At 45.1% G+C, this 20,855-nt stretch overlaps 1 protein-coding gene across 2 annotated transcripts in view; it reads right to left on the bottom strand.

Annotated features, from left to right (window-relative positions):
- The window catches only part of ATG5 (autophagy related 5), a 1,002,579-nt gene that overhangs the window by 35,645 nt on the left and 946,079 nt on the right, over positions 1-20,855 (bottom strand). The window lies entirely within an intron of this gene.

The following is a 20,855-nucleotide window of genomic DNA, read 5'->3' as shown; positions in this document are numbered from 1 at the left end:
GATTTTCCTTCCTGGCCACGGGAGGAATGCGGGGGCACCTCTTCTGGAACTTGAGGGCGTGCCCCATGGCCAGGGCGTCCAGCACCCAACGGTCGGTGCAGATGGACTCCCACACGCCGACGAACTTCGTCAGCCGGCCTCCCACCGGGGTGCTTCGGCCGGGTCCCGACCCGACGGACGGTTCAATCCTGCTTGGAGGCCGCTTTGCCTCCTTGACCACCTTGGCGACGACGGCGGGATCCACCTGACTTGCCGCGTCCCTTATAGGCCTCCTGCGACGAAGACCTTGCCGCTTGACGGTAAGTAGAGGCGCTGCTGCCGGCTCCCTTGGAGGCACCCTATCTGCCTCCGGAACTCCGAAAGGACGGCCGTCGTTGCTGGAGCACACCCAGTGCAAGGGCGGTCTCCGTGTCAGTCTTGATCGCCTGAAGGGATTCATCAACCGCCTTGCCAAAAAGGTTGTTCCCATCGAAGGGCATGTCCAAAACCTTGGTCTGAACGTCTTGGCGGAAATCCATCACCCTGAGCCATCCTCGTCGTCTCAGGCAAACGCCGTTGCCCAACTGACGGAAACCGGTGTCGGCGATGTCCGTGGCCACCGTAATGGCGTGGTCTGAGGCAATCTCACCTTCCTGCAAGATTTCCAGGGCGTCGGCCCTCTTGGCATCCGGAAGGAAGTCCAACAGAGGGGCAATCTTGAACCACAACTCCCTGTCGTAGCGGGCTACGATGGCCAGGGCGTTGGCCGCCTTGATGGTCGTCGCTGCAGATGAGATGACCCGTCGTCCCATCGCATCCAGTTTCCTACCCTCACCGTCCGGAGGGGAGGTTGAAGTCGAGGCCGATGCACCCCCCGCTTTCTTCTTGGCTGCCGCCGAAACGACCGAGTCTGGGGTTGGTTGCGCCCTAAGGCACAAGGGGGCAGCGTCGGGGACCCGGTACTTCTTCTCGTACCGGTCCCTCTTCGCAGGAGCCGTGGCAGGGTTCTTGAGGAGGGCGAGCCCCTCATCCCAAATGTCATCTAGAAGCGGTACGGTGGGGACCGTCTTCCTTTTAGCCTTGCGCCGCTGGTAGAGGAACCCGCCTTCTTCTTTTCCTCGGGGCAGAGCTGGAAGAGCTCGGATGCCCTGGAGATCATAGCATGGAAGGATCCAATCTCGTCGGGCGTGGACGCCCGGGCAGGGGGCGACAGGGGGCACGTCCCGTCGTCGCCTCCGTCGTCGTCCGTACCCCTCGTAGTCGTGTCCATGCCTGTATCATCCCCGTGGGTAGTGGACCGGGGGGAAGGCAGAGAAGGCCGCAGAGGCGGGAGAGGAGGCCTAGGATGCGTCCTCCTCCTCTTAGGCGGTGGGCTCCCCGAAGGTCCTGGCTCCGGATCCTCCGTCGGGTCTGGCTCAGGCTCCTCCGTCGGGGGAAGGGGCAACCTAGTCCTTATCTCCGAGCATAAGGACTGGATGGCTCACAAAATGGCCGCCGAGGTGTCCTGCGGTGTCGGAAACAACGGGCGTGAGGGCTCTTGAGGACCCTCGTCTGCGTCACCGTCGCCCTTGTCATCGCCCTCGTCGGGATCCCTCCCGATGGGCTGGGTCTCCTCCACGACTTGGATGAGCTCCTCTTCAGAGGTCGTGTCCGTATCCACGACGGCCACCGCCCCCTCCCCCCCTTTTTCCAATGAGGACTTTGTGGGGGTCTTCTCGATGGGCCTGAAAGGCGACTCCCTCCGCGGTGGCAGGGAGACTCTGGTACCTGAGGGCGCCTCCACTGGTGTAGCCTCCACAGGCTGAGCCAGGGCCACAGCGACATCCTCAATCGAGGTCCTAGCAGGGTGAATCACGGCCAACGTCACCTTCTGTACACCTGGGGCCTTCACCTTCGGGGGAGGGTCCGAGCCTCGCTCCCCCTCTGCCGGAGTCTTCGAGATCGACCGGGGCCTCTCCAGAAGCTTTGCCGGGTTCTTGGCCTTCCTCTTACCCGAGCCAGAGCGTTGGCTCGTGGTCGATGGCGCCGGGGAGGGTGCGCCCTGCCTGGCAGCCAAGGAGCCCGACCGTTCGGCGGTCCCGTTGCCCGCGGACTCGCGGTACTTAGCCTTTTGTTGGGCCCCCGTCGCCGGAGCACCCTCACAGGACTTAGAAGACCGCTCGGACTACTTCTTCTTCTCGCCTGGCGGGCTCTTACCTTCCAGCCAGTTGGCGAGACGGAGGTGGCGATCCTTCATGGTCCGCTCCGACATGTTTCCACAAAACGCGCAGTCCTTTTCCTTGTGCGTCTTGTCCTCATGGAGACAGTAGAGGCATAACGAATGCTCGTCCTCCTTGAAAACGTTCTGAAGCTGGCATCCAGGGCAGGTCCTGAAAAGCTTCCCGGGCGTCGAGCTCCCTTTCTCCTGGGCCATGTCCGGTGTAGGCCTCGGAACTTCTGGAATCCTCCAAAAGCGTAACTCGACGAAATCCCCGTTGATCGGAAGTAGAAACGGTGGAGCTTGAGGCTCTTTTAACTGAAAAAATGAGAAAAATCTCCTGAAAAAAGCGCAAAAACGCAGCAAAAGCTCGAGAGCTAAGCACGAGGACTCCCAACACTTGAACGTGCGGTAAAAATCTGAGGATGGCTGCCAGGGGCGGGGCTTAGGGAGAGGGCAGTCATTGGCTGGGGGAAGTATGACCCAGAGACCAGTGATTGGTTACTACTGAGAAAGACAGATCAGAAACGAAACTGATACTGATTTTTTCTATACCGAGGATTCCCGGCCTGACGACGGGAGAATGAGCATGTGAATCCATGCCAGACCCCATGCTGGAGAACTTGCGCTACCACTGTGCACTGCAAGGACTAACACCCATGACATCAAAGATGACATCACATCATCAAATGTACTAGGTCTATACAAATGTAGGTCTTGGTAAAGAAAGTGATAATAGTGTACTCAGTAGGTAAATGCAGTAACTTTTTAAATAGCAAAGAGTACCTTGCTATCAAACAGATTTTGTTTTGTAGAGGCCTAACAAAGGCTACAGTTTTTAATAAAAAACAAAGTGTACTTGGTGTTACAAACTGTAATGTTACATTGAAATAAGTAAGCATCACAGAAATGGAGCCAAAATGTGAGCAAACATACAATACAGGGTTCCAAAATCAGGGCAGCTCGGAGCAATGTACATGCTACTTGTAGCAGAGAAGGGCCTGCCCAGCTTAACAGTCAACAGTTAGCAGGAGCTACATTTCACGCCCATAGCAACTACTGCCAAACATGCACAAGTATGTCAATGTGGGACAATCTGTAATTAAACAGTATGACACATCAACATCAAAATCATTCCAGAAAACAGTCGCTAGTTATTCACGAATAAGTCCTGTACACGTGTTTCACCACAAAAGGTGCAAATTACTCTTAGGTTGATTTTCTTGTACGTCTGATTTCCCAGCTCCTTTTATAATTCCACCTGAGAAGTTATCAATGCTTTTTGTACTAGTTGAATGGAATGGGTTTCATAATGCAATTTTTCTTTCATGGAGATGAAGGAGAGACTTCTTTCCTTGGTGGCCATGAGCAGGAGTGTCTTTGCTAGGACAGTTTATTCTGTTAAGTGGCTAAAGTGGCTTTTCTGTTGCACATTGATCTTAATCTTGTGTGTTCGGATTGGCCAAAGGATTGGCTTGTGTGTAAGGTCTTTGTAAAATTACATAACTGTAACCAAGACTCAAGTATCCCTATGTAAATAACACAAATACATATAACTAAGAAAATATCACGGAACAGCATCTCAAAGCCCTTGGGCTGGTAGTGCGCTTTGGAGATCCTAATGATTAAACAAAAAAATAAAGGAAACATATTGTATCATTCAGTTTCCTACACATGCAATGTGATGTGATCTCACAAGGAACAGATACAGTAGTGGGGATTTGTGCAAGGTGCATAAAGGCTCAAAGAACACATCACTGACCTTCGTACACAGTCACTCAGACCTCAAAGGTACACATACACTGGTGGGGGTCTGTGCAAAGTCCATTAGCGACTTTCATAAGATATCAGTCAGTTCTCTATACATTCAGTCATACCGCACACAGTACACAAACACTGTGGGGGGCCTCTGAATATTCTTCAGCAGTATGTCACAAATGCATGTCACATGCCTGGGTAGGCTGGGGGGCAAGAGTGTCTCTTGAAACCATTTCTAGAACAAATTGGGTGTATTTCACTTGCCGCAATGGTGGAATGTCTAAAAGTGGTGTCCTACAATGCGTCTGCAACTACCACCAACTATTTCAATGTGGCTGAATACAGTAGGGGAGAAAATTATGAACGTCCCTTCCTGACACCCACACCCGCAACAGGAACAGTCCCCATTTTCCCAATGTCATAGGTAGCTTGCAGAAAAAGGGAATGTACGCACGTGCGTTTACCCATGGATGGCGACGGCCTTCGCCAAATGAAGCTGAAACATTACTTCTTCCCTTTGCACTGTCTTCTTTGCAGCACAGCGACATTGCGTACTCTATTCGTCTACCCTTTACACAATTCCAATATGATTATTGACTTAGATTTACATAATGCTTATTGACTCTGCTGTACTCGGTTTTGACATGTTCTTTGCAAGTTCGATGTACTTTTCTCAGTTCACTAAATTCTTGTACATCATTGTGTTGTTATTTAAAAGTAATAAAAAAAATGAACTGGTACAAACTTGCACACTCTTCCACAAATAAAATTCAAGAGCTCTCCATGTCATAGTATTACTTGTTTACAACAGCCCTCTGTGTACACACCGCGACCACAAATGTAATTTCACATTCCCTGTGCCTGTACAGTCCCATTTCCATAGCCACCATCCGCAAAGTCGCCGGTTGTGCCTTTCCAGCTGTGTAACGACACCATTGCCAACTTGACCAGGCGACCACCACGACGGTGTGCATGCGCACTCAGTTCGGGTACAAGAGCCGGACTCTCCGACAGCGCCAAAGCATACGGCTGAGCAATGTGTGCAGTATTTTTTGGAAAGGACAGGATTATAAACACATTGCTATGTTACATTGCACATGCATGCATCCGAACAATATACGGCTGCTTTCCGCATGAAAAATCTCCACAACAATCAGCCCAAAAGGCACTTTGTAGAAGTGCTGTGTAAAGTGTTTGCACCTTTTCTGAGCAGCGCAGTGCGGCTCATAGATGTGCCCTGCAAGTAATGGGGCACCACATCTGCTCACCTACAGTGCGTCTGCAACTAGTACCAGCCATGTGACTGTGCCTAGGTACACCCAGTAGTTATAAAAATTATGCACAGGCCTTGGTGACACCCACACCCGCAGCAGCGATAGTCCCCAATGGCGCAAGGTCATTAGTAAGTTCCAGGAAAAGGGATTATACGCATGTGCGTGTACCCAAGTCCGGCAGCGGCTTTCCCAAATGAAGCACAAACATTTCTTGTAGCATTTCCAGTTTCTTCTTTGCAGCACGCCATCATTGCGTACTGTTGAATAGTTCCACACGCTTCCACCAATGACAATGAAGACGTCTGCATGCAACAGTATCAGTTCTGTACAATAGTCCTCTGCGTACACAGGCCGCTTAGATATGTTATTGAGCAATGCCTATGGCTCCATAGTCCCATTTCCATTGCGCCATCCTGAAAACGTCCGGATGTGGCTTTCATGCTGCATGCAAGCGTGGGGGCATAACGTGCAACCAGGGTAGGGGAAGTTTGTTGTACGCGGCAGTCTTAAAAGAGCTTTCGTAGTTTTTGTACTGTAAATGATTCTAGAGGAAGACCACCTTTTCCTTGTTTTTTTCCCGTTTCCTTGTGCGGACATTGGTGAAGCAAACTCTACACTGCATCTTGTAGACAGGCAAACAAAACAGCATTACCAATGGGCGACAAAGAAATGCCATCTGGTTGAAAAAAATCTGCATTTCCACCACTAATGAGTTCCACAATGCGACCACTCCTTCCAATCCGAAATTCCCAGCAAAGTTTCTTTCCAGGGCATACTCATGCAGATGTAGTAGAAAGGCATCACCTATACACAACACAATAGGTTTTGCCATGTCAACCAGCGTCACTATGCACAGAATAATGTACATTGGTGTGAACGCTCCTTCCAGCGAACAACACCACCAGTACCTGATTGGATAATGCCGAAACTCCCATGTTCATTGGACAACGTAAAAAGTGCAGATTCTCGCATGTGCGGTTCCCAAAGTACCGCGAGGGCCGCACCCCAGGAAACAAGGACCAGTCCTTCTTCCCTTTCCACAGCCTTTTAGCGAACACCACCTCATTGGGTACGGGTAAATGGCCACACATGATTCCACCAATGCCGTTGAAGATATTACCATCTAACACTGGCTGTGCTGCACAACACTTCATAGGTACCGTTAGAAAATCAGCCTGCTACTGTACTGTCACTTGCCAGCACGCTCAATACAAATGCCGGTAATACCCTCCAAAATGTGCGCTTCCACATTTATCCACCTGCACACCAACTACCACAAATGTAAGGTACCAAAATTGTTTGTGCACTATGCGTGTTACTGTATTGTAAGTACCACTGCGCTCGGTACCTGCCACTGAGCCGCCATTACGGTCTTAAAAGGCATACTCATTTTTTCCCATCCCCTACCATGAAGTAGCACGTTAGTGATGTGTGCTTCCAAAGTTCGCATTGACCCATAGCATACAGTGTATTATCCACACAGGAATTCCTTTTTTTCCTTTCCACATTGGTACGAAATGTTTTCCCCCGTAACCCAGCACCTACATAAAGTGTACCAAAATGGCATCAATAGCAGCATTGATTGTAGCGCACCCAGGGAAAGCAAGATTCCAAAAGATCATTGTCTGCACAGCTGTACTTCTGGGTAGGCTGCATTATTACAACAGGATCTTGGTAAATCTGGGCCCTTGCACTCTCCGCCCTCTGCAACACATCCAGAAAGGGAGTGTGCGACTTGGGATGGTATTTGTCCTGCATTAAAATGTCGCCAATAGCTCCCAGTGGCTGCAAGCAGTAAAGGTAGACGCCTATTGGGACCACAATACCTTTAAATCTAAATCCCTATATATGTACGTGCGCAAGCTCTTCCCTCATCCATTTCCACCTCCCTGAGGGTCATGCGATTCTACAAAAAAGCAATTATTGGTAGATGTGCTTTTTCACTTGGGGCCTCCCTCTGTGACATGCTCCCTGCGGTTTATAGTGAAAAAACCGAATTACAAAATCTCGAAAAAAAAAAATCGCAAATTTTCTTTTAATACTTTTTTATTTCGAAATGGGGGGGTTCCCCCCCAACACCCCTTTTTTCTTTTTTTTTATTTTACCCTTTTTTTATACTTACCTGAACCCACAAATACATATAAATAAATAAATAAATAATTCGAGATTTTTTTTTTCGAGATTTTGGTTTCGATATTTTTGTGATTCGATATTTTGTTTTCGGTTTTTTGACCGACCACCGCTCCCTGCCTCCTTGACACTTGAGGGGAAACCATCGCTGGGTCCGGAAGCACCTCAAAGTCTTTCTCTTCACGTCTGCTGTTTCTGCTCACTTCACCAGCTAACTGCATGACGTACACTTAATCTGCACTACTTACCTGACGACTCTGATGTCGAACCCATGTCACCTTCCCCATGCCAGGCAAACCCCTACACTGGCTTTCTAGCAAACCCCGCACTTGACACTGTTTCCTGTATGCCTAACAGTGTATCCACCACCTCGTGTGTGCACTTCTCTGTACACTTAGCACAATTGGCCTACATTTTACTTGTTGTCATTTCTTCTTCTTCCCATCTACTCTACCTTCCCCTCCCTCCACCCATGCTCTTGGGGATGTTAGTGACACCTAGGCTAGTACGTTCATTGTGTCTGTCTCCCCTCTGTGTGCCTTCCTTTGCCTCATTGTGGTTTGCTGTGTGTAGGTGCATTACGAATGCCGTAGCATACATTCGCACATCATATTACATCATGCACAATAGTGGGATGCCTACCACTTACCGTGTGCACTGCAACGTTGCAGATTTGTTTTGGCACTACCCCCCCCCCTTACTGCACACTTGTCAAAAAATATTGGGCACACGCACTACACTTACCATGTTACCAACTGCAAAGAAATACATACATTTGCTGCATACACCCAGGCTTCCCCCTCCTTACATTTCTCACTTCCACCTTAGCCTTTTGCACTGCTTTGTGCAAAGAAACCTTCTGGTACACTTTTCAGTACACAGCTGTCCCACCAACTGTATGAACAGTGTATTTCGCTCCACAAATTCCTTTCCATGGGTTCCATCCAGAAAATGGCTGGATGTGCCACATGAAAGTGTAACATTCAGCATAAACCGCTGACTTTTCCGTGGTAGGGAGGGAGGGGGTGAGTTGGGGGCAATTGTAAGACAGGATAAGGAGTTGGGTCTGTAGTACTGTCTCAAAAAATTAATGTTTTTTTTTAACTTTCTTTTTGTCCTGTTTTTGTTATGTACATGCTAGCTTACACATTCTTTTGTTTTTTTATGTCTTTCAATGTGTTCCTGTTCCCTTCTCCTCCTCACACTTGTACATACAGAAGGTCAACGCTTCTCCTACAGTTCTACAGGGGTGTATTCAATGCTGCGTGCAGAGTGTCAACCAAAACAGCATTGCCAATGGAGGGCACAAAAACTCAATTTCCTAGCACACAGTGCAAATCTTGCTCCTTAATGCGGTCATTGTCGGTGCTGAACATCCCAACACTGCACACATGCTTCTGTTTATGAAACACCTCTCGATCTGTAGCTGTGGGCAAATTACGGCCTAGTGTGATGCACGTGCAATTACATAAAGCATGTGCTTGCGAACGCATAGCACCTCACTGTGGTTGTTCCACAAAGAGGGAAATGCTCTCCACACCCATTATTCAAAGGTCACCATCCTCGGCGACAAACAGAGGCAACTGTACATGGCTGCAGTTTGTTATGCTGCCTGTCGTCAAGGGATAGGCTCTTGGATGCATAACTAACGGCCTGCAGCCCTTGGCCATGTCCCCAATACTGTAGGCCTTACCTACACCCATCACAACATAGTGGCCTCAAGAAAGAGAACATTTCCCACATACCACAATCCAGAAACGTAACATATGACGGGTGGTGCTAAAGGCAACTGATATCAACCTCATGTAGCTCCCTAATGTGGGAGGTGGTGCCATAATAGGTACCATATGGTACGGTACCAGACGCATTTCAGGTCACTTGTGCAGTTCTACCACGTCTACAAGGTTGTGCACAACTATTTTTTTAACGTTGCCACCAGCAGAAACATGCATACTTAAAAGTGCCCGTCGGCATCATGGTGGCGTACTGTTGCACAAGCCTAGCCTCTTCGGAGACTACTCTACAGGCTACATGCTTTTTGGCATACACCCAACAGTATTGGCCTTGTCCACACCGAGCTCACCATAATAGATTTATGCAGGTGAACAAGTAGCCAGGTACGTGCAGGTCACCCCTAGCCACTTCTAAGCATCCACTACTTCAACACTTCCGCACTCCATCAGGTCCAAGCATACGCTACACAGTGTAATAATTGCAACCAATCCCCACAACCGTAAAAGCAACATTTTATGCACTGATCACAATCCACACATCGAGGACAGGATTGTAAAACCAACTTCACCCCACAGCACTCTTTTGCCAGTGCAAGGAGGCTACCCATGCATGGACGGGTCTACAGGATTAGCACACACAGCACATCGTATTGCAGTGTAGGGTCCACGTTTCATGTGTTCTCTATTGTTTTCCCCTTCTGTCATTGCTGTACCAGCATTGACCGCTAGGCCTCACCACACACTGAGCACCCTAGTGGAACCTATGTTGTACTTCTTATTAAATGTGTAATGCAGGCCCCATCTGCAAATGACCCTGCCAACTTTCACTCTGGCCACATCTGTACATACGTTGCTCAATTACATGGTGTTGCCTGTGCATGCCGGTATGTGAGTGGCTGTGTACATTGTGCAATTCCCAACTTTCTGATGGCTTCCTTTCATAGCGCAATGTGGTGAAAGGCTTTGTCAAGGAAGGTTCTTATAAGGGCCTACCCATTGCAAATGCAGATGGTGAGATGTGGATCCCTATTGTGCAACTGGGGCAATCATGTGTACCATACGCTAATGTACGCATACCAGTTCACTTCTGCTGTTCCACCAAGTGCACAATGTCCTCCGCAACCATTGTGTGCTACTCACCAACTCCAGAAGCATGCACAGTAAAAACTGCATTGCTGTATTATAATGTGGAGGCTGTGATTGAGGCCTAGACTTTTAGCCTTGCAGGCGACCAGTTACGCATGTGCCATATATCTGCAAGCCAACATACGCCTCAGCACTTCCACCCAACTGCCACACCATAAAGCAGAGACGCAACGACACGGGTTCCACTTACTGTAATGCAGCAACATACCAGTGTGTTGTGCACTGCTACCCACTTCCAATCAGAAACCATTACAAGAATGCCAACCAAACAAGACAGTCTTCACAGCTTTCAGCCTGCTTCCACGACTGCAGTACGCGCATAGAAGCAATAGTGCATACTGCGTGGCAACACTTAGTAATCTGGCAGTGGACACTACACAAGCATATACAACAAACATTTCCAACGGGGCCTCTTCCATATGTATGCTATATGCAACCAACATTAATTGCACTGCAGCCAAATGAGACACAAAGAGCAGCAATGTGGCACCTACTTTGACCCAGTGCACTTCCCTTTTGAACCAGTGCACATGACATGCAAGCAGCATTTTTTGCACTGCAGCCAAATGAGACACAATAATTAACAATGTGGCACCTACATTGACCCAGTGCAGTTCTCTTTTGAACCAGTGCACATAATTGTTTGTAGAACAGCTGCAGGCATGCAGCCAAGGGCCTACGGACTTATCTCGCACAGAACACTATAGTACACGCTGTGGTTACATCTTCATGTGTTGTGCAAAGCACTCCCCTTCAGCAAATGTGCTTGCCACTCGATACCGCTGTGACGCCACCGTCTTCTTGTATATATGGATAGATATCATGTGAAGGTCCCTTCACTCCCGCACCCTTTCCATCCCTTCTTCCCACCACCAGATGCCATACAATGTTACTTTCAAATCTTTTTCCCGCCGCATTGTCTTCCGATACAATAGGCCGCCGACATGGAACACTGTTCACACATCCCGTTACTGCACACTGCAGTGCAAGCAAACTGTTGGCCGCGTTGCGAACAGGGAAATAGGACGGCCGAGCGGTTCCACATATGACTATTTTGAATATATGCACACTGAAACGTACAAAAGGCTCAGCCATGCACAAAGTACTGTAGACACTTGCCACACACGCCGCAACACTGTCCTCCAATACATAAAGGTGTAATTTTCTGAAACCTTTGACTCACAGCATGCTTTCCTCCAGGCAACCACCGGCCGCGTCAACTGTTCGCGGACAGCACGGCGTACTGCAGGCCAATGACACTTCGGTCTGCAGAGCGAACAGGGAAATGGGTCCGCAGAGTGGACCCAGATATCAGTAATTTTTTTGGGACGTACATTTGACTGTTTAGCAAAGAAATTACTGGTTCGATTGCAACCAAACACATTAAAGCAGGCTTTCTACCCCAAGCCCCCACTCCTGGCACAAATTTGGTGAAAATGCGTCCAGCCGTTCGGGCTGTAGCTGTGCGTAAAGTTTTTCCACAGTCAGTCTATGGGAGAAAAAAAAAAGTGGGACCCCCCTATAACTCCCCCGCCGCCCCCCCGCACGCAACCGCAAAATAAAATTCTGAGCGTGCCATATACTTTTTTTTGCAAAGTTTGATGAGGATTCGTCCACAGGGAGCAAAGTTATAAGCTGTAGAAAAAGTGCTCTTCCTATGAGTTTAGCAACTTAACCATAACTACACGGCCGCTACAGCGGGCCGTGTTTATATATATTATATATGTGTGTGTATATATATATATATATATATATATATATATATATATATATATATATATATATATATATATATACATATATACACATATATACACGGCCGCTACAGCGGGCCGTATATATATATATATATATATATATATATATATATATATATATATATATATATACACATATATACACGGCCGCTACAGCGGGCCGTGTATATTATATATACATATATACATATATATATATACATATATATATATATATATATATATATATATACACACACACACACATATTACATATACTACCGTTTTTTTAATGTACAATATATATACATTATTACTTATACTACAATTTCTTTATCACATTTTGATACTTACACACCTCTGTGTATTCTCAAACAGGAAGAGGAACCTTGTATTTGCACTTTATTTTGATCAATGCCTTAAAAATAAGGGTATTTGTGATATCTCACATGTAATTGGCGGCTTACAACTGAGCATTTAACCCACAAACAATATTGAGGTATATATCGCAAATTGCCATTCAGCCCAAAAATATTGAGCTATGACTTTTAGTCCATATCGTCCAGCCCTGGAATCTACCCTTTATTATTTATTTATTTATTTTAATATTTATTACGAGCCACATGCCCATGGGCCTCAGAGTGCACATGAAGAACAGACAAAACAAGACAACAAAGATCATTAGTCAGGCTGTGAGGTCAGGCAGAAGGAAAGGAGGTACAGGATTTAACCTGGGTTAAGGTTAAACAGATATGTTTTATCTGCTTCTTGAATAATTCCAAGTTCCCAGTTAGGCGTATAAGCCCGGGGAGTGAGATCCAATGAAGAGGAGCTTGGACATCAAATTATGTCCCCCCAAATCGCACCAGCTTGTATCTTGGCTGGGCGAGGGTGGGGAAGGCGGAAGAACGGATCTGTCTCCCTGATGTATGTGTCTTCACTCAATCCTTTAGGTATGTGGTACAGGCGTTGGTACTGAATTTGAATGATGTCAGGATCTTGTGCGTGATCCTATGTTGCACAGGCAGCCAATGTAATGTCCTCCGCACATCGGACACATGAGCACATTTAGGGATGCCGTGACTAGCCCAGACTGCACCATTCTGTGCAACCTGGAATGACTGAATGTTCCAGAGTGTTGTTCCAGCTAGAAGACTGTAGCAATAGTCCAGTCTGGAGTTTATAAGCGCAGAGGCGAGCAGTGCGCAGTCCTTGATGGTAAGAAATAGGCAGATGTAATTAAGTAGCTTGGAGATTATACCATAGGAAAATCGAATATAAAAGACATGCAGTCTCATAGTCCGATCATCATCAAGAATAACCCCTAGTGTTTTAACTTTCTTGGACACATTGATGAAGTTACCCGCAGTGCAGAAGTTGGTGTAGGCTGGGTCCAGTCTGTTTAGATGGATTTCAGGGGTCCACAATCAGGAGCTCGGTCTTGTCGCAGTTCAAGGCAAGGGAGTTATTAGTTTAGATAAGGAAATGACTCTGTCCACATGCAGGAGTTAGCCCCGAAAGCCACTAGGGAAGCCTTACTTGAGGACACCTGTGTACATGAGGCCACAGTTCAGATATTTGGCTAGCATCCAATGACAGAATCAAAGTCAAATGTCCTTATGCTGAGACTGGGTAGAATGCTTCCTCGCAGTGGCCATCACCTGCAATTGACCTGCTGAGAGATCCAGGTGCCCAAATGTCAATTCTTTAGGTTCCAGACTGCGAAGGAAAGCCCATAGCTCAGTCGACTTTTTAGCTGAATTGCTGGTGACTCGACAGTTGGACATCACAGGTCCTAGTCATGTTACTGGGTCGAAGAGGAGTATGATTGGGAGATGTGAAGCCGGGCCAGTAACTTCCACACACAGCGCAATGTTAACCTGATGATTTGGATTTCAAATCTCAGATGGCAAATTGTTTGGTCTCCATGAAGCATAAGGCTGTGGATGGAGCATTTGCAGTGTCAGTTTTCTTTTTAATTGCATCTTGAACCGTTATTTTATACATTTCACCAACAGTAAGTAAATCCGGTCTTATGGATATAGATCTAGAAAATCAAGCTACCTTCATGATTACATATCCCAACAATACTCCAATATCCACCCGAGGACCTATATAGCTATGATGCACATATGTCACACCAATCGTATTCAAGGATGGGGTAACAAAATAGGCGGCTAGTGCTAAATGCTCAAAACAATGCATTTACGTGGCCTTACAGAAAGTTCCTTTGTCCAACGATTGGAAGGTGATAACGGTGAATATAAAAGCAGAAAGGGTGAAATATGTGAATGCTTTAGAGGGTTCTATAATTCTTTATACCAGGAAGAACAGTTTCCATCATTGGATGCCATGAATTCCTTTTTTGATAAAATTACACTGCCAAAGTTAAATGAGGATCAGTCAGGAATGATGGATAGTCCCGTCACGGAAGAAGAATTGTTGGTAGCAATGAAACAACTCAATAAAGGTAGATCACCAGGCCTGGATGGCCTCCCTGTTGAATTTTACCAGGCTTTGAGTGGGGTGTTGGTGTCATTCTTGTGCACTTTGCATAATGGTTTTATGAGAAATGGAGTGATTTGTCCCACAATGAGAGAAGCATGTGTTGTGGTCCTTCCGAAACCAGGGAAGGATTGTAAAAAGTGTGAAAATTACAGGCCGGTTTCGCTCTTGAATGTAGACCTAAAAATCTTTACAAGAATATTGACTAACAGACTGGATGCATGTATTGGTAAACTGATTGGTAGCTCTCAGGTTGGATTTATGAGGGGTAGGTATGGATATGACCACATTAGAACGTTGATTGATATAATGGGACTGCCGAAGGAGAGAATCCGAGATACTTTGTTGATTTTTATGGATGCGGAAAAGGCCTTCGATAAGGTTAATTGGTCTTTTTTATATCATACCCTTAGAAGAATGGGTTTTGGAGACACGTTCATAAACACCATTAGGTCATTAAACTCTGACATGAATGCAAAGGTTTGAGTAAATGCAGTGATGTCTTCTTCATTTTTACTATCTAGGGGGACCGGACAGGGATGCCCACTGTCACCATACTTGTTTAATTTGGCATTGGAGCCTCTCATTGTATACCTAAAACAAGAACAGTGTCTCCATGGCCTTCAATTTGATAATAGTGAGGTGAAGGTTTTATTTTATGCTGATAAAGATAAAGATGTGTCATTTATATAGCGCCTTTATGTTTGATGAGGTGGGTCAGTTATCGGGCCACAAGATAAATTGGGGAAAAACAGTGGTTTTCCCTCTGGATGTTAGTCTACCACAAAATGTTTTGGGTTCCTGGGATTGTCGCTGGGAAGTGGGTGCAATGAAATATTTGGGTGTTTACATGATTCGTGATTTGAGAAGACTGGCTTAATTCAATATATCGAAAGTATTGGAGACTGTTAAAAGGGACATATTAAAATGGGGCCAGCTGAAGATGGGATTATGGGCTAACGTTAACGCTATTAAAATGGTACTTTTGCCAAAGATACTTTACATTATACAGTCAATTCCTTTGAAATTTACGAAAAAGGTGATCTCCTCCATTGATAAGGCTTTCCAGGGATTCCTTTGGGGGGAAGGTAGTAGACCAAAAGTGCCCAAATACATTTTGATGCGTCCTGTGAAGGAGGGAGGATTTGGATATCCGAACCGGAGGAATTACTGCACTGGTTTTGTCTTGAAAAAATCAACTTCTTATTTCTCTGAAATCACTAATTATGTTCCAAATTGGCATATTATTGAGCATACTCAATTTTCACCTTATACACTGAGCGAGGTATACTCCATGTCTAGAATGCCGAATTTGAAGGTGAAATTGCCTACTACATACGCTACCAGAGAGGCGTTACAAAGTTTTATGAAAAGCAACGGGAACAATATCTGGATGCATTATGACACGTCTTTGTGGCTTAATGTGGGGTTGCAAAGGATGAATAAATCTTTATGCTGGAAAAGTTGGATCAGTAAGGGCATACTTAAGATTCGGGATGTGTGGCAGAATGGTCGCATGCTTCCATTTGACCAGTTGAGAGTAACCTATGGGATTGGGGGTAGAGAGCGGAAACGTTATAGGACTTTAAAAACCCTTTTGATTGAAAGAACGGGGATGTTGGAGGAAGCTATGACTGAAAGATCCCCGATCTGAGAGATTGTTCGCTCTGCCCCATATACTGTATCCACGTATACTAAATTTGATGCCGATGGATAGGTCGGAAGTGGAGGCCTGGGAAAAGCTTCGCCAGGCTTGGATGGAGGATCTTGACATAGTTATCCCTGTGAAGGAGTGGGAATATCTGATTCACGTGGGGGTACGGGCGAAAATGGATCTGGGACTACGATACATTAGGCAGAGGATTCTTTACAGGTTGTATTGGACGCCGTCTAGGATGGCGAGATTGGGTCTTTTGGAAACTGATTCTTGTTGGGGATGTGGCGGTGGTACTTTGTTGCATATGATGTGGGTATGCTCAAGAGTGTCTGACTTTTGGTCTGATGTATTAGATAGATTGGACATTGTGGTGGGGGAGCAACTTCCACGTACTTTCTCTTCGACAATTTTGTTATCAAATAGAGGAGGGGGGTAGGGCTAGGGAACTAACAGACTTGATCAATAGAGTTTTGGTAATAGCGGCAAAACAAATATTACGTGTCTGGAAGTCAAGAAAGAAACCAAAAGTGGAAGAATGGTTATTGGATGTACAAACCCTGTCACACTATGAAAAAGTCATGTTTTTGAAACAGGGTAGGGAGGGTAGGGAGGGTTCTTATTCCCGACTTTGGGGGTCTTTTGATGAATTGTACAGTTGAAGGTCCAATACCACTTATATTATATTAGTCTGGTTACATCATTTGGGGGGTTGGTTTAATGGTTATTTGGAGTTGTCTGTTGTGCACGTCGATGTTGTCTTGTCTTGTTTGTGAAGCGTCAAAAGTTGATAAACAGGTTGTAATTTGGTACTTTGTGATTGCTATTAATTTCTTTGTGTTCATGAAGTTGAGTATAGTAGTGTATATCTCTTGAAAATGTTATGATTTTTGCAATCTGGTTGCATTGTTAAGATTGTGAGATGTATTTGCCTTTGTCTTTTGTGTGTTGCTCAAAACAACAAATAAAGTGGTTAAAAAAATGCATTTACAGTTGCATCCTTACAATGGTAGATCTTGATTGCAAACCAATAGTCCTTAGATTTTATGGTAGCTAGAATAATTTCTCTGTGTCCAATTGCAGATTGCACCATGTTAAGTCTCTAATGTAGTATTCATAACAAGGACAACCAACTGATGACCGACCACATGATGTTTGGCCATTAACAGGGATATGGCCAAGGAATCTCCTATGTCTCTAAGGGAATTCACACACATATAACAATCACACAAGTGGATGAAAAGGGACAGGCTCCCCTACAATGATCTCTACTTCAGACATCACTGCTGACCAAATGGATTCCACTCAATTACATAACCATGCCATATGTGAAAAGTAAGCATCACCCCGTTGATAAAGCGGTCACACATCAGGGACACAGGGATTGAATTTCCCCTTTTTTGGAGTGTAGCATGCTTTATGAAGAAATATACACTGCAGGTTTAGTGCACAGTTCATTGATACGTTCTTGGTTTGCCCACAAATAAAATGCAAAGAGTTGTGGTCAATCAGGGACCCCAGTGAGATCTTGCATTTTCTTTTGGTGTGCTCATATGAGTTTGCTCTCCATTTCCCCTTCCATTCTGTAAAGCACTCAGAACTCATTTGTCTACGTTCTGGCAATGGTCACATATACCAAGAACGCATCATTTAATGGTAATGTCGGAAAGGAAAGAAGTACTTTGTTCAGCTCACTATGTAGTCAAGCATAAAACATGAATTGTACGACAAAGGTTCCTTCCATTTACATAAACGCAACCAAAGTAAGAAATGTATTATTCCAGAAGAAATCCTCTATTTCTTTCAACCCAATTTTAGTTAGCTCCCTAAGACATCCATTATCAGAGGAGCAATCCATTCTCCAAATTGCATCGAAAAATAAATTGCTATGTAATGGCGGTGGCCAGTCAAATTTTCTGTACAGCGTATGTAAGCCTAGCACCGCTGTGCGTACTGTATAACTTGACCTTTGAGCAGTATGTTGCATGCCACATAAAGCTGATGTTAGCTTGATCGGGGAAACAGTAGCTCTTTACAAAGACACGTTGTACTTGGGGTGTACCACAACATTATGCGATATATCGGAGTAAATAAATAATATATCAGTGATCCTCCATCTTTATACGGTATGGTTCTAATTTGCCAGGTTACTTTAGGTTGTTAACCTGCCCAAATCAGAAACAATAACAATGATTTTAATTTGTTAAAAATATTTTGCTCACTATAGTGGATATACTTAAAAACAAGCATAGTGATTTGGGTAAGATAATCATCTTGGTAAGAGACACCCTAGCTACCATGGATACCAAACATTTAATCCATTTCTCAGTGTTCAATGGAGTTAGGAACAGGTAAAACAGAAAATGCTAGTGTATAGGTTATATCTCTAGAAACCATGACCCCCAAGATATCTAGCCTCACGTCGACACCAACGAAATTCCCAGGAGTCTCCCACTCATTGTAGTGATCGGGGTAAGTGGCAGCAACAATTTATCTTGAGACCTGAGCATTTACCAAATTTTACAATTGTTTCCATTATGCCGCTATATTATTATCTGGCTTCTGAGTATATAGCAACTGTTTATCTGCATGAAGTGAAAGAGGAACGTTTTGAGTGTAAAAAGGCAGGCTCTGGTAATATGGTCAGTCCTAAGAATACAAACCAGGGGCTCAAGGGCAAGTAATAATTGTCAGGTGCCCCTCGATAAAGGAAAATGTAACAATATTTCTGTTAATCAATAATCTAGCATTAGGGCGGTATATAACAAATTAGAGATAGAAAGGTTTCCATGACTCCCATTTTATGTAGTACTGTGACGAGAAGGTTCCAATTTAACAAAATTGAAAGCCTTTTCAGCATCTAAAAACAATACCACTGGTTTAAGTTCAGGGTCTATCTGCATTAAAATGACACCGAATTGCCTTAAATTAGAGTGAGTGGATCTCTAGGGAATAACGCCAGATTGCTCCGGCAACACTAGTTTCTCAATTAGCGTTGAAATTCTACGAGGTAGTACTTAACTTATATTTTGTTATCCAAGTTTAACAGTGATAATAGTCTATACGACTAACACGGACTTATCTTTTTCAGGTTACCGTAAAAGAATATTAGCCTCCTTCATAGTTCAGGGTAGTGTAGTGGGGCAATTATTGACTAGAGAGCATGTTCAGGCTCTGCCCCCCTGCCTTCCTCAGAAGAAATCAAATTATAAGGTAAGAAAGGACACATATGAAACTGCATTTTAAATTCTCCTGGAAATACAGCTGGCATACAGAATAGTTAGTTTCACCACACAAGTAGGGGACAGATAAGGCATTAGCTTGAACAATTAGTGTGTTTAAAAATAGTATAGATTAGGTGACAGAAAGGCGTGTACCCAAGATAGGGGCTCACTACACAAGTAGGGCAGGAAATTGTAAGGCAGACAAGGTTGCCGATACCCATAGGTAGAGAGTAAATATGATGTGACAGGCATGCATCAGGAACTCTGTAGATCAAAAACAAATGTGTTCTGCAGAGAAAAATAACGTGACACACAGCTGCCATTTTAAAACTGTACCAAACACAGCAGAGAATGAAACACTGTAGCTTTAAGAGAGGACCCAGTTAAGAATGCTAAGTGAACAAATACATTTAATTCAGGAAAATGCTGTGGCCAGCTAGATGGTAGCTGCCTCAAAGGAATGCAAAGGTAAAAGACTACGTGGGGGAGGGTTGCACGGCAGAACAAGATCCCATTGTGTGCATCCAACTGTCAAGGTGAATTAAGTTACGAAAACATGGCAGACTATTTGGCTAGGCATGACAGAGAAACACAATGCAACCAAAAAGACAAGTAATTACCGCGCATGTGGTTAAAGCAGAATGATTCATAACAATAGTTATTCACAAATGTGTAAAGAACAGGATAGTGTGATTAGTGTTGCAAGAAGTGGTCCTTGAGATTCAGACATCATGGCGGGGATAATATGGATGTATCATTTAATTAAAAACAAAGGCGATATGCTTGTCTTCTCTTCCCATCTACATAAAACATATCATGCAGCCAGTTCATGAGAGTGTGACCGCATATTAACCGAGAAGCACGTCTTTTTTCACTGCAGAAGTAATTTACAGCCTACGAATAATATTTAAGCATGATGAAGTAGCAAATTTTTATGGGATGGTTTATGGGTGGAATCTTAGATATGAATTGTCCAATCATTATTTTTGGACATATAGGGCCTCATTACACGGAAGGTGGTAATGGTTAACGGTCACCGTTAATGGTAACGGTGACCGTTAACCATTACCGCCTTACTACGAGGTCCCTTAGCGGGTTGGTGCTTTAACGCCTGCTTTTTGCAGGCGTTAAAAACCAACCCGCTAAGGGACCTTGGTGCTAATTACGGCACCGCAAAATTGCGGTGCCGTAATTAGCACCTTCCCCATTCCCATTATGCCCTATGGGGCAAAAATGGGAATGGGGAAGGGCAGTGGTGGAAGGGGGAATTACCGCCCCGCCAACCTTGGAATGGGGCAGTAATTCCCCTTTCCACCAAGGAGGTGCAGGTATTTTACCGGCATTGACCAAGGTGCTAATAGCACCTTGGTCCTCCGCCTTCCGTGTAATGAGGCCCATAGAATTATATATGTAGCTCAGTAGAGGAAGCCAATGACCAGGAGCGATAGGTTTTCATAACCAACATCAAAATCTCTATAAAAACTGCAGTTTCCTGTTAAGATGTGGAGAAATCTTGTGT

This window comes from Ambystoma mexicanum, chromosome 4p (assembly GCF_040938575.1).
Source record: "Ambystoma mexicanum isolate Mex_15411 chromosome 4p, UKY_AmexF1_1, whole genome shotgun sequence".
Lineage (NCBI taxonomy): Eukaryota > Metazoa > Chordata > Amphibia > Caudata > Ambystomatidae > Ambystoma > Ambystoma mexicanum.
This window is presented reverse-complemented; position numbering and strand designations above follow the sequence as displayed.